Source organism: Rhipicephalus microplus, chromosome 3 (assembly GCF_043290135.1).
Source record: "Rhipicephalus microplus isolate Deutch F79 chromosome 3, USDA_Rmic, whole genome shotgun sequence".
Classification (NCBI taxonomy): Eukaryota; Metazoa; Arthropoda; class Arachnida; order Ixodida; family Ixodidae; genus Rhipicephalus; species Rhipicephalus microplus.
This window is the reverse complement of record NC_134702.1, coordinates 5,788,329-5,803,070: the sequence shown is the minus strand read 5'-3', so window position 1 is coordinate 5,803,070 and position 14,742 is coordinate 5,788,329.

The following is a 14,742-nucleotide window of genomic DNA, read 5'->3' as shown; positions in this document are numbered from 1 at the left end:
TTAGCGTTGGTCGTCCGCCAGACTTGGCGACTTGATCATTACGTTGATTACAGGTGGCGAATTCGCTTTTGAAATCGCTTTTAGGTATGATAGGTTTGTTAGGCATAATACGTACAGTCAGCCGAAAAAGTTTGCGGACCACGTGAGCAGATCTGCTGTTGAGGGCGTGAAAGCGCCTAACCCGCTGAATATTTTGAGATTACACTCACTTAGCATCTTGGAGGACATGCTCTGATGCCTTTCACAAAGACAGTGCCAGCGGCGACAAGGGAGGCACACACCCATAGATTTAATATGGACATACCCATAAGACCAATGAGGACAAAAATTGTACGCGAATTATACGCGATTCTGGGGGCAGTTGTAAAATGAATAGAAAAGTACTTTTTTATTATCGTTTACACTCAAGTAGTTTTTTTTTTTTCGAACAAATAATAACTCAGAATATTGTTTATATAATTTGGAGCTGCGTATAAAATGAAATAGCTGTTAAAAAGTCACAGCTTTGCCGCAAAGGCGAAGCAATGAACACGACAGCAACAAATTGGAAGATCACGCGCGGAATGGCAAGCAGATTGAAACGTGTGCCGCGTTTCTGACGTAACAGATTTGCTCAATCACTCATGCAGCCCGAGCAACGTCCACACACGGAACTGCAGCATAGTACGTAAGATTAGCACAATCGTTACTGCGTCACTAAATGCAAGACGGGAGGTGATTGTACGTGCTAGCGCCGATCGCATGTAAAATGATGAAAAGCGTTCGCACAAACTTCGTATGCTTCTTGGTTCACGTTGAGTTGTCTTGTCGCGCACACCACCCTTTCAAAATGCTATGTACGACCGTGGTCTCTTTCAGTCACGTCGAAAACGTGTCTGCTGCGGCATAATTTGTCTCCTTTCTCTTCGTTCGAGGCTTTAAAAGCCCTGCGCTCTTCACTTTCTTGAAGCTTGCGCGCTTTCTAACACCAGTAGCTATCGCGCGCACGGACGTCACTTAATAACTTAGTGGCCACTCGCAGCGCTGGTGGTGCACTAAGTACGTAGACAGTCTATGCAGGCAGCTTAGAAGACAGCACTGAGCTATCGAGCTCATGTTGTCCGAGAAATGGAATACGTTTGAACGGCTTCGACGACGATAACGACCGACGACGACGATGATGATGATGGTGTGCCGTTCCTTTTATAACAGGTCGCCGCGTGTGTGGCGGCTTGGCAATAAAAAAGCATAAAAAACCCCAGCTAAGGAGGGAAAAGGGGGAGAAAATTGAACGATTAAGGAGGACGTGAGAGACGACCTACTCTTAAAAAAAAAGGAGATAGAGAGAGTAGGGAGGGAGAAGTCTGTTCACTTCGCGACCCTCTGAAAAGATAACATTCTTCATCTTTCCAAGCGGCGCTTAAGTGCGCTCTACCGCTCCTCTGTTCATCTCCCCTTGTTCACCCTCGAAACCCAGTACGACATGCAACGGAGTGTCTCCTCTACATTGGGGTTTGATTTCATTGCACTGCACTACAATGTGTTAGATTGTTTCATCCGCCCACTCACAGACTCTACACTACACATCCCGCTGATCACTATCAATAGTCCGCTGGTACTCCAAGGTGCGCAGGGCCCCAGCTCACGACTAGAGGAGCAGGCTGCTTCCAAGGCTGTTGTCATATATGGCAACTGCGCCAATAGTACGCTTGTGTTGTCCATATAAGGTCATAGAGCTCTTGCCCTCGATCCCCTGCAGCTACAGCTCCTCTTCCGTCTCCTGGACACGGTCGCGCACATCCTTCACATATTTCTGCCATGTGTCCGCCTGTATAGGTGCCGTAAAAAAGCCATATTTCCGCTCAAGGCGGTATATTCGGTTTGACCAGTTCGTGCGCATACACGTCGCTGAGAGGTAGTCAAAGACCTGTCGGGTGAGTCGCTCTTTCCTCATAAAAGGCAAGCGGCCACGGTAGGTCAGTTCGCTTGCCGACTCCCGTGCCTCGAAGGTGGACCACCCGAGGTCTCCTTGAACAGCCTCAATAGCTTCTGCACCATGCGACCCCAAAGTAGTGCGGCCGACCTCTCGCTGTCGTCGTTCCAGCCATTCCCTGGTCGCATAAGACAGACAGACAACTGCGTTGCAGAAAGTCAGTGCCGGCACATGCACAATACATGTCGCAAACCAGCAGATATCTGTTGAATCCCCCATATGCTTCTGCGCCGGGGAACAGGCCCGCAGGACCATCCGTCTATTTCCTCGTGTTCCCTATAAATGTCGCCTCCTGCACACAGAATCACTCCGAGGTACTTGTACGATGAGGCCACCCCCCGCCCTCCCCGCGCCTGTCCAGACAGCGTCGGGGTATCGTTGCCCAGTGTCACACCCACCACCTGTACTACAGTCGTCTTCTAGGCGTTATAGCGAAGCACCAGCTTTTCGACTTCCGCTGCACAGATGTTGAGTAGTGCCACAGAACAGTAGTGACTGCATGTCTCGGTGATCTCTGTGACAAGGCACCACCACCTCGCGTCGAGAAGAAAAATCTAAAATGAACAAACGTACTAACTGTTGTATTTTCTGGCTTATTTCGTGTTGAACTCTGAAGAAAAATTAAACATTACTCACAATGAGCGCCTGTAGAAGCATCTGCTTGTGGGCAGACAACCATTCCGGCGAGATCCGATCTATCTGAGCATAGAGTTATCTGAGCGATTCACTGAGCCACCAGCTTGTTTGAACAGCAAAGTAGCCTGCATCGTATTTGTCTACGATGCGGTCTTCTCGGAGCTGTGTATTTTGTCGGCTACGTAGAATTAGAATGAGACTTAAGATGGCCGCCGTCCATTTAGCTGTCTGTTTCATCTCCATGGTCTATTCAGCTGTCTACGGAGAGTATTGGAACACACCCGAAGGTCCCTAGTTCTAGGGCTTTATGGCGCACTAAAGCCCCCTGACCTTGGGAAAGTACCGCCATCCACTGTACTCGCCGCCGCGCACTCGACCTCCTCGCTCCCCTTGGCGTCCTCCCGGTCTCCGACGCTTTTTCTGCACGGTGATTGATCTCCTCCGAGGTTGGCCTTGGAGACACGTGGATCTTGCACTTTGCTTGTTTTTCTTTTTCGCTCGCACCATTTTTCGCTGACGCTCTGCGTAACAAACGTAGCGCGCGATTTGTTTTCTGTGGTTTGTGCGGGCGCTAAGCCGTGCTGTTGCGCGTATGACTGCAACAACCGCAGTGAAAATGTTTGCGCAACATATGATACCCAAGATAAACGCGATGGCTTGTGCAAGCAGCAGTGGCTGCACAACATCGGCCGAGAAAACTTCATTGCGACAAAGAACAGTGTACTTTGCGAGGTAAAGCGCCTTTCTTATTGCTCGTATCAAAGTATAACCGAATGCTGCATTTGAAATATTGTTTCTGCCTGCTCATCAACATACGTGCTTTTAGGGCGAACGCCGTGGTTCGTATGTCCCGTGTCGTCGTAGTAGCCGCATTGCATTGGATGTAAATAAAAACGGTGTCACAGCATATTCAAGGAGTGAATGATGATAAGTGGGACGAAGCGTCCAACAGTCCGTCTGTCTGTGCATCCGTCCGTGCGTACGCTCACCCCACTTGTCATCATTCGCCTCGTAGATTATACTGATTTTTTTTTTTTGCTAGGATATTTGTGCGTTGCTTCAAACTGGAGTTGTCATCAATATGCTGAATTCATTTGTTAGAAACAAGAAGCAAGTTGAATCGTCTAACGTTTTTATACAAAATTATGCCAAGGAAAGTTGCCTTGAATATACCTTGTTGCATTCAGCCAGCCACTGCTAGGAATACCCGCCCTAAATATTATCGATTTTTAGCACCCATATTTACACGAACTAATGCTTACAAATACAGTTATTTTCCCAGAACAGTTGATGAATGCAATTCACTGCCTTATGAGATTTTTTCGGCTGACAATTTCGCCATGTCACTGAAACGTTGTCTACTTGGTGATTAGAGTGTTCAAATGTGTTATAAATTTTGTTGCTATTTCACAGACATATGACCTCTGTTAGCATATGGATACATGATTTTTTTTTCTTTTTGCTGTTACAAATCACTTGATGTTTCTTATGCCCCTCCTGCCTGAGCCAAAATGCTGCTTCGTTAGTGAAGTTTGTGATGTGGAGCAGACGACGGAAGACGCGGACGTCTGAGTCACTGCGGAATGCATTTATTAGGTCCCTAACAATACCGTTACGACGTATGCCTCGAGGTAAGTCTCATTCTGCTGACATAAATTAAGCCACGTACTATATCGATGTGCTGCGCTGACGTTTACGAAAACTATATAATTGTTGTTTTGATGTGGTATCCAGCAGTAGCAGCCATATATTGTCATGTGGAAACGTTTGCAGCGTGCTAAAAAATAAATGAAAACTAAAGTTATACGATCATGGCACTAAAATGACCGAGAAGTTCTAGAGTCACGTCTTTCGTGCCGCGGGACTATGATCCGATGAATTCACCACGAAGCAGCATGCTGAGCGCTTTACCAAAGGGAGTCAAGTTCAAGTGCTCACCTCGTTTATTTATTTATTTATTTTTCGGCTCTCGTGCCATGCTTGCTCTATCGTTCGGGAACGCGGCTGTATTCACCGGCTGCGACAAGCTGGGAAACTGATACAGCTTTACACGTGGAGAGCGTCTCTTGTTGTTGCCTGCATTGTTGTGGCAGCCTACAACATAATACTTCGGACCTCACCAACGCTTCCGTGGGGCCGCTTCTACCATCGTGGAAAGGCAACTTCGCACAACGAGCTAAGCAGACGGCACGGCGCCGAAGTTGTCCGCACCGACTGCAGGACGTGTTCCACGCGTGTTGCACGCGCTCCCATGTCGGAATGAATGCGTGGTTGAACGAAAGGGAAAAAAGGCACTAGGTCTGTTCCATTCACCTGCACCATTCGAAACCGGTTCACGGCTGTGCACACGAAGTTCAGAAATCGTGCAGCGTGAGTTAAGCGGTGCAGGCATAGCGCGACACCCTAAGCGAATGACTATGTGCTGACAAAGTGCAGCCCTTATTTCTGTTGGCTTAATTAACGCCATTCAACTAATGCTGCCTGATGGCACACCGCACATGCGGACATTTATTTATGAGGCGCAAACATCGCGGCAAAACACACCGCATTAGTAAGGCGGGTACGACGCCTAAGCGCTGCGTCGTCTGCACAGCTGCACGCACGGCTGCACCAAGCCGTCACCGTCAGCGTAGGAGGTGCAGAAAAATCGTGAACCAGTGCGGCACCTCTTCTGCTCCTTTTGAAACCAATGGTAGGGTTCCGAGGTCATCAATGCTGCACCGCTGAAACAAATGGCAGGGTGCAGCACCTTGTGAACTGGTTCACGTGGTGCGGGCGAATCCAATGGACCCACTATCTTCTGCGGGGGGAGTGGAGAAAAGAGATTTGGAGTAGGTAGAAGGAGAAGGTTTTGAAGAATGTAACGGTTATGGATGATAGAGAGAAAGCGGATAGGGGTCGATGGCAGGGCAGCCCAAGTCGTAAGACTGGGAAGTGTGGGGCTGCAGGTGACATCAAGTGATCCTACAGCTTAAATGAAAGCCCCGTGGAATCCAAGTATTCCAGGAGGCTCTTTAAGGCTGGTCCCTGGCAAGTTGCCGGGAAAAGCCAAACACACCGACTCACCTGCGCCTTCTCCTTCGCCTACCCTGAAGTTTTCCGGAGCTCGCCGCCTGAGCCAGGCGTGGCGTTGTCGTCGCTCCGCAAGCTTTAACCGACGTGTCTAGTTTCTTGGAACCTTGATCTACTGTAATCAAAACAATGTGATACGACGCATATACGCATCCATTGCACAAGCTCGGAACACCACCTGCGACATTCGACTTGGCATCAGACGATTTGCTGGTGCTCGTTTTTCCAGCTCTGCCCTGTGAGAAGCAACCTCGTTTGTCAGAGTGGGGAGCTGGTTCACGGGTTCCTGCGTTTCGGTGAGAATAGACCAACATGATAGCCGCCAGGAAGAGTTTGTCCTCTAGTTTGTACTATCCTTACAGAGAATTTTGTTGCGCGCACTTGAGCAGTATCGGTCTCCGAGAATAGTCCCACCGCGGTGGTCAAGTGGCTAATACCCCTGTCGCACGTGGTAACTTAAGTGCACTTTGAGCAAGTGTACTTACGCTCACGAAGTGTCATATTGGCGGTTCGCTGCTACAAGAGAAATCGAAGTGTACTTTGAGAAAGATAGCAGTGGCAATTGAGGGATTTTCGCACAACATACATTTGTTATTTTTGCGCCTGTGTCTCACCGTCGGAACACGTTGTCTTCGTGGAAGCAGTACATGTGGCACACGCCATCTTAAATGACTAGAGAACACCTAACCAACACAAATGTGCCTGGAAGTAAACACCGCGACAGACGCAGTTGTTGCATATTTCTCTATGGTTATTGCACAGCCTGTGCTTACTGCCCGACGGCGAGAGTAGCGAGGTTTTTTGTTGAATTATGACTTGTTTTAATAGACAGCAGTATTGCTCATAACAAAAGCAATAGTTTAAAAAGAGTACGAGCGCGACTTTAGGAAACAGCGTATGTCTGTACAAGTCAATGGTACCGAGGCTACATGCTTCATCGCAGCCATCTCAGCGAAGTCTCAGAACACCTACCAGTTCGACGTTAGCAAAAACACTTGCCGGCAAGTGACACTAAAACTGTCTCGTGTGACAGCGCGCAAATGACACTCGCGGCGAAGTATACTCGCTCAAAGTGGACTTAAGTTGACACGTGTGACAGGGGTATAAGGTACTCGGCTGCTGACCCGCAGGTCGCGGGATCGAATCCCGGCTGCGGCGGCTGCATTTTCGATGGAGGCGAAAATGCTGTAGGCCCGTGTGCTCAGATTTGGGTGCACGTTAAAGAACCCCACGAGGTCGAAATTTCCGGTGCCCTCCACTACGGCGTCTTTCAAATCATATGGTTGTTTTGGGACGTTAAACCCCACATATCTATGATCGGTCTCTGATAAAATCCCTCCAAAGATGTGCCAGGGTATCTTTCCGTGCTCTTGTGGCAAGCATCCACATCTCATGCGGGTGTGAAGCACGTATACGTTTAAACAAACTTTGAAACCATAGATACTTCAAGAAGGAGCAGTGGCAGGCACATCTAGTCATCTCGAACCCTGATGTTCTTTAACGTGCACAGAAATCTGAGCACACGGGGCCTACAACATTTCCGCCTCCATCGGAAATGCAGCCGCCGCAGCTGGGATTCGATCCCGCGACCTGCGGGTCAGCAGCCGAGTACCGTAGCCACTAGACCACCGTGGCGGGGCTTCTTTTGTGGTAGGCGGCCAGATATACTGAAGCAACAGCGCAGCTGGTTGGCTGCACACATTCAGCAGCAGCAGTAGTCGTAGAAAAGTTTTGTGTCTTGTCAGGAATGATGCAAAAAAGTCATTACCACGTCACATCACAGATGTCATGTGACAATCACTACATAAGATCATCCTTAGTCAAAATGGGCCGATCACAGAGGCCCTGCAAAACCAGAAGTGCAGAACAATGCCTCCAAATGCAAGTACTTTTGTTTTCAAGTCATCTTAAGCAACGAGTTACCATTGATCTTTTTGTTCACTTTGCTGGTGAAGTCCCAAAAGGTGGAGCCCTCAGTCAGAGTCCTTATTTGCTGCTGCTATCTGGCTTGCCCGATAAATCAAAACCAGTCACATACCACACACTGGTTCTCCAGTTGGGAAAACAGCAAGATTACTAGCACGAAACACCACACAAAAATGGGACAATCAAATGAGAGTATACAAAGTGTATGTGTATGATTCATCATCACACACAGTACTCCATCATGCTGTCCTATTTTCCCCCACTGTTTCAGCTTTTTTACCGAATGACCCGTCTACAACTAGGAAGAGCACCATTTTCCCATGACGACATCAGGCAAAGCCTTAAGATATAGAGCCTTGCCGAGTTCCTGGACTAACTGGCGCTTGCTTAGGCAATGCAAGGAAACCATTTTCCTCCCTCCATTGTGGGGCCGACCCTGAAGCTACCGCACAACTAGAGCTGAACCCCCTTTTCAAATGAAGCTAGTGTAGAAACATCCATGATTTAGCCAAACGCAATCCACCGAAATACAACTGAATGGTTGACACCCTCCATTTCATATTAGGCACAGCGCTATTTCACTCATTTTTCAGAGTGCACTGCTTTCAACTAATGCTTTCTGATCACAGCATACCTGCCAAGTTCAAGGATTCTGAATCCGTGATTTTAGCAGTGGGGGGGGGGAGGGGGGGAGCTGAATTATTTCTTCTATTTGTAGGGGAAATCATCCATGTAGTCATGTTGATGCATTACACGCATGTCGTGGTTATGTTTGGATGTCATTTACCTATGTCGTCGGCTCTCGTCGCGTAATACAGAGTTTGGTACATGTGAAGCTAGTGAAACGGCCGCGAGCGCATCATGAGTGTAGCATGTAGTCATTCTGTTACATGACACGCATCTCATGATTATCATGCTCGCACCAGTCAAATACCTTCGTCATCCAATCACGTACCGTAATACCAAGTTCGGTATTGTTATGCCAGCGAGTCCTCGTCAAACGTCCGTGCCTCTGAAAAAGGCAATCTGGGTCAAGGCCAGCCCGCAGTCCGCCTGGCGCGATCAACTCGACGGCGTGAACACGCGCGGCGCCTCTCTGGCCCACGTGCATTGAGTCAGCTGCGCACGTGACAGCGAGCCGGCGTCCTCGTGTCTGGTGGTCTGACGCATGGCGCGGCGACCCCATTGGAGGAGTCTGCCCTGACGACCAGCGGCGCTTCTGATTGGACATTTTGGTTGGACCCGGTGCAAATAAAAGAAGCCCTGCGGCGTGTCGCGATCAGCGGTCTTAGGCGAAAAGTTGACCTATGTATTAGAGAGGAGAGCTCGGCTCTTCGAGTCTCTGTCGGCCCCAGTGCCGAAATTGTAACGCCTCTGTATATATGCTGTACATAAACCTTGTTTAACTCACCGTCGTCTCGTCCGCTCGTCTTATCAGCTCTGCGCAGAAGCAGTCGCGGGCTGAGAAACATACGCTACCAAACGGCTGGTGACCTTCCCGGCGGAGTTGAAAACAGTGGCGCCTTCGGGGCCGTGTTGGCGTCCCCGTCTTTCGCAACAGTGGTTGGCAGCTGCGGGATCGACCGGCGTCAGCGACATCGATGCGGTGAGTGCCTGATGTTTTCCCCTCAGTTCACCAGACTACTCTAGCTCAGGTTGTAGTAGTTTAGAGAAGGGCTGTGTGAAGCATTGAAGGGAGCTTTGATCGTTTCAAGCCAAGTCGAAGCGCTTTGAAACCAAAGTTAAAGCGGAGGGGGTAAACACGGGAGTGTGCAAATTTGCTTGCGCGTCTTGCTAGTAGGCTTATAGTGGGTACGGCAAGTAGATTCTTAACAGGGGCAAACAGCAAGAGGCTAGTGTGAACGATGGAGAACCTTAAAGTGAAGGAACTCATCGAAATTTGTGAGGAACTCGGCATTACTTTGGGCCGTGCGAAACGAAAGCAAGCGATCCTTGAGATCATGAAGGATGAGGGAGTGTCGGCTGAGGAAGTCGATGAGGCCTGGGTGGATATCAAAGCACGCCGCGAGGAGGCTGAAAAGCGAGAAGCTCGCGAACGTGAAGAAAGGCGAGAAGCTCGCGAACGTGAAGAGGCTGAAAGGCGAGAAGCTCGCGAACGTGAAGAAAGGCGAGAAGCTCGCGAACGTGAAGAGGCTGAAAGGCGAGAAGCTCGCGAACGTGAAGAAGCTGAAAGGCGAGAACGTCGCGAGCGCGAGGAGGCCGAGAGACAGGAGCGCCTCGAGATGAAACGAATAGAATTGGCAATCCTACAGTGTTCGCAGGCGCCTAGCGCAGCTTCTCCGACGATTCAGGTCAGCGGTATTAGAATTCGGGATCAACTGCCACCGTTCGTAGTAGGCGAGGACATGGCGAAGTATCTCGTCAAGTTTGAACACGTCTGTGAGCGAAATGCTTTGGAGCAGTCTCTTTGGGCGCGGAACCTGCTAGCTCTTCTTCCCGGCGAAGTGTCCGACGCGATAACTTGCTTGTCGAGGGAAGCGTTTGAGAGCTATGACGAGGTTAAGGAAGTGCTCTTGAGACGTTATAAGTTGTCACCCGAGGCTTTCAGGCAAAGGTTCCGGTATGCTAAAAAGGGGAATGAGTCACACGTTGACTTCGCGTTTCGTCTTAAAGCCGATTTGATTGAATGGCTCAAGGGCGAAGGTGTTTATGACGACCGCGATAAAGTGGTGGAATGCGTTGCATTGGAGCAATTCTACCGCTGCATCGAGGAGGATGTCAAACTTTGGCTGCAGGACAAACTTGGTGAAGTACAGCTAAACAAGGCAGCAGAGTTAGCTGAGGAGTATTATACTCGCCGAAAGTTGCATAGCAGGGCAGTGCGCGTTGAAAAGGATGAAAGAAAAGAGGGCTTTTCAAAGAAACCTGATCAACGGAAACCCGCTCCGCACCGTAATTTCAAAAAGGACCCGTCTCTTACGAAGGACACTGTAGAGGAAGGGAAAACAGAAGCGGAAAAATCGAGTGAGGTTTCTAAACAACGCACTGATACCACACGGGCGTTTGAATCACGGAAGCCACTAATCTGCTACAACTGCAAAAAGGAAGGGCACATCGCGATAAACTGTAAGCAAAAGTTTGCTTTTGCAACAATTAGAGAATCGGAAAAGAACATGCGGTTGATTGGAGCCGTATATCCAAGAAATTAGTGTGAATGGGAAAGCGTGTCGAGCACTTAGAGACTCCGCGGCAACCATGGATGTTGTCCATCCTTCATTGGTGTCTCCGGACGACTTTACAGGAGAATGCGCGGGGATCAACTGCCACCGTTCGTAGTAGGCGAGGACATGGCGAAGTATCTCGTCAAGTTTGAACACGTCTGTGAGCGAAATGCTTTGGAGCAGTCTCTTTGGGCGCGGAACCTGCTAGCTCTTCTTCCCGGCGAAGTGTCCGACGCGATAACTTGCTTGTCGAGGGAAGCGTTTGAGAGCTATGACGAGGTTAAGGAAGGATCAGGCAAGTCGCCGAGGAGCAGATTGCTTGCTTACCAATCGCCACGGTTGTCATTGAAGGCCCGTTCGGTAAACTTCGCACCGAAGCGGCTGTGTCTGCCGCGCTTCCCGATCGTTTTCCTTATCTCTTCTCCAACAACTCAGAGCAGCTTCTCAAAGAGCAGGGTAAATCGTTCTTCCCCAACTTAGCGTACATGGCCCTCACGCGATCGCAAGCGCGGAAGCTCTCGCAAGAGCTTGACCTTGTTCAAAGCGGTGAACTCTCAAGTGACCTTGTCGGCGGGTCGAGGGAACCTCAGAGAGGAAACTTTCCGCGTGAGTCATGTGAGCAGTCGCGCGAGCGGCCCGTCGCCGGACCGACCGGCGCGGTTTCCGTAGAAACGGGAGACGACCTGGCGCCATTGGATCAGAGGGAGAGGGCTGCAACGCTCTCGCCTGTAGCGGAAAGTTGGAGTGAGCTGTCGAGGGTTGATCGAGAAACGCTCATCCGAGAGCAGCGTGAGGACCTCTCGATTAAAGCGCTAATGGAAAGCGTAAACTTAGAAAAAAAGAAAAAGAATGTTTCTTTTTTTGAGAAAGCGGGGCTTTTGTATCGGAGCTACACAAATGCGCAAGGTCGCAAGTATGAGCAGCTCTTAGTGCCACAAAAGTATCGTCGCCAACTATTGGAACTGGCGCATGAAAACGCATGGGCAGGGCATCTCGACATAAAAAAAAGCAAGGCTAGAGTTTCCCTTCAGTTTTATTGGCCGAAATGCTGGAAGGATATCGAAGACTTTGTGCGCTCATGCGACACTTGTCAGAGAGCGGGGAAATCCACGGACAAGTGGAAGGCACCCATGAAGCTTGTGCCGATTATCACAGAACCTTTTCGGCGCCTAGTAATTGATATAGTCGGGCCATTGCCAGAATCAAGGCAAGGTTGTCGGTACATCCTGACGGCTCTCTGTGTAGCCACAAAATTTCCGGAAGCGATACCCCTTAAGGAGCTCAATTCCCCTCATGTCGTGGATGCGCTGCTATCCATTTTTGCACGCGTCGGATTTCCTTCTGAAATCCAATGCGACAATGGTAGTGTCTTCACCAGCTGCCTTACCTCTACCTTTATGGATAAATGTGGAATAAAAGTAGTGCACAGCTCGATCCATCACCCGCAATATAATCCGGTAGAGCGTATGCATTCCGTTCTGAAACGGATACTGAGAGCTCTCTGCTACGAGCACAAATGCGACTGGGAAGCGTGTATTCCTCCCGCTATGTTCGCTTTAAGATCAGCTCCTCATGAGAGCACTGGTTATAGCCCTGCAGAACTTGTGTATGGCAGGAGTTTGAGAACACCATTGCAAATGCTACGCGAGTCCTGGGAGGGATTCGATGAGGACCCTAATGTAGTTGCGTATGTTCTAGACCTCCTTCAGAGGCTTGGAAAAACGAAAGATCTTGTGGAAAGCCACATGAAGGCTGCACAAGTATTGTCGAAGGAGTACTACGACAAATCGGCGAAGAAGCGCACATTTGAAGTTGGTAGTCAAGTAATGCTGCTGCGGCCGTCCAAAAAGAACAAGCTTGAGGTTCATTGGGAAGGGCCTGCCAAAGTAATATCGAAGCTTTCTGATACCAATTATGAAGTGAAATTAGGAAGGCGGCCGAACAAAATTTACCACAGTAACTTGATGAAACCATACGTTCAACGTCAAGCGGTCGTAAATCTGCTGTTGAATGCTGCAGAGGAAGAGGGAGAAGAAATTTTGAATTCTAGTGATGTAATCGAAGGGGGATCGGAGGTAATCTTGGAGCAGTTGAACCTAGAGCCTAGGTTAAGTGAAGTCCAGAAGGAGGACCTGAGAAGGATTGTTTCCGAGTTTCAAGACGTGTTTTCGGACCGTCCCGGAAACACGACGGTGATCGAGCACGATATCGAGCTAACTTGTGAGGAGCCAATCCGTAGCAAGCCGTATCGTTGTTCCCCCGTGCAAAAGCAGATCATGAAAGAGGAGATCGATAAAATGCTGGAGTTGGGAGTCATAGTACCGGGCGAGAGTGACTATACATCCCCTCTAATATTGGTTCAGGTGCCAGGAAAAGATCCGAGGCCATGCATCGATTACCGGCGTCTTAACGCAATAACTCGAGACCAAACTTACCCGATACCAAACCTAGAGGAGAGGGTGGAAACTGTGTCACAGTCCAGCTATATTTCCACGTTAGACCTCGTGCGAGGGTATTGGCAAGTCCCCCTTACAGAGCGTGCCAGCCGCTATGCCACATTTGTTTCTCCATTTGGAACGTATCGCCCACTTAAGCTGAGCTTTGGATTGAAAAATGCACCCTTTTGTTTTTCAGGCTTAATGGACCGCGTTCTTAAAGGCCTCTCCGAGTTCGCTCTGCCGTATATTGACGATGTCGCCATCTTCTCCAACAACTGGGAAGAACATGTCGAGCATCTACGCGTCGTGCTGAACAGGTTGAGAAAGGCTGGCCTTACCGTGAAACCTACTAAATGTCGCCTAGGGTGTGGCGAGGTGTCTTACCTGGGGCACGTTGTGGGGCGTGGCCGGCGTAGACCTTCAGAAATTAAGGTAGCCGCTGTCGTGAACTATCCACGACCAACCACAAAATCAGAGATAAGGGCATTCTTGGGCCTGGCTGGATACTATCAGCATTACGTGCAAAATTACTTTAGCATTGCCAGCCCTCTCACTGACGCGCTTCGAAAGTCCGAGCCGGTTAAAGTAGTATGGGACTCAGAAAAGGAGACTGCGTTTTGCCAGCTAAAACAGGCCCTAAGCGAAAAGCCTGTTCTCATGGCACCCGATTTCTCTAAGAGATTTGTGATTCAATGCGACGCGAGTGATCGCGGCATGGGAGCTGTATTGTGCCAGGAGGACGGTGCTGGTATCGAAAGGCCAGTTTTGTATTTAAGTCGAAAACTCAGCGGCAGGGAAGAGGCGTACAGTACCTCTGAAAAGGAATGCGCTTGCCTCGTGTGGGCCGTTCAAAAGCTAGCTTGTTATGTCTCCGGTTCGAGGTTTGTGGTTGAAACGGACCACTGTCCTCTAACCTGGTTAAATAACATGTCGCCTAAAAGTGGCCGGTTACTGAGGTGGAGCATGATACTCCAACAGCACAACTTTGACGTTCGCTACAAAAAAGGAAGGCTAAACGCTAATGCAGACGCATTGAGCCGTGCGTTTAGTTAGTACCTTCTCAACCTTTCGGTTTCTCGCTGGCGATTCGGGGCAAAATTTTGACCTCATCACGACCTGGGCTGAGCGCTCTCGTTCAGAGTGATCTCAAGGGGCCAACTTTGTGGTATTCTAATTCGTTACGTTGTTGTACGTGGGAAAAAAAAAATTGAGTTGTCATTTTAAGAGTCTTGTGTCCCACATGTGCCTCTTGATGTAGAGGGAACAAAATTCCGATAGACACGTAGATAGGTAGATGTTGTACTATACTTTGTCTGGTGTTCTGTCGGGTGACCGAAGGCACTTGCGTGTGTCGTGTGTTGTCTGTTGTCGATCCGTTCTTGGCAAGTTGCAGAACCATCGACAAGTGCTGAAACCGAAGATGGTCAGAAGAGACGAGTGAAGCTGGTCGACAAGTTGTGGCGACAAGCCAGTGGAGCTGGGATCCGTCGTCAAAAATGGGATGTGTTCCCGGAAC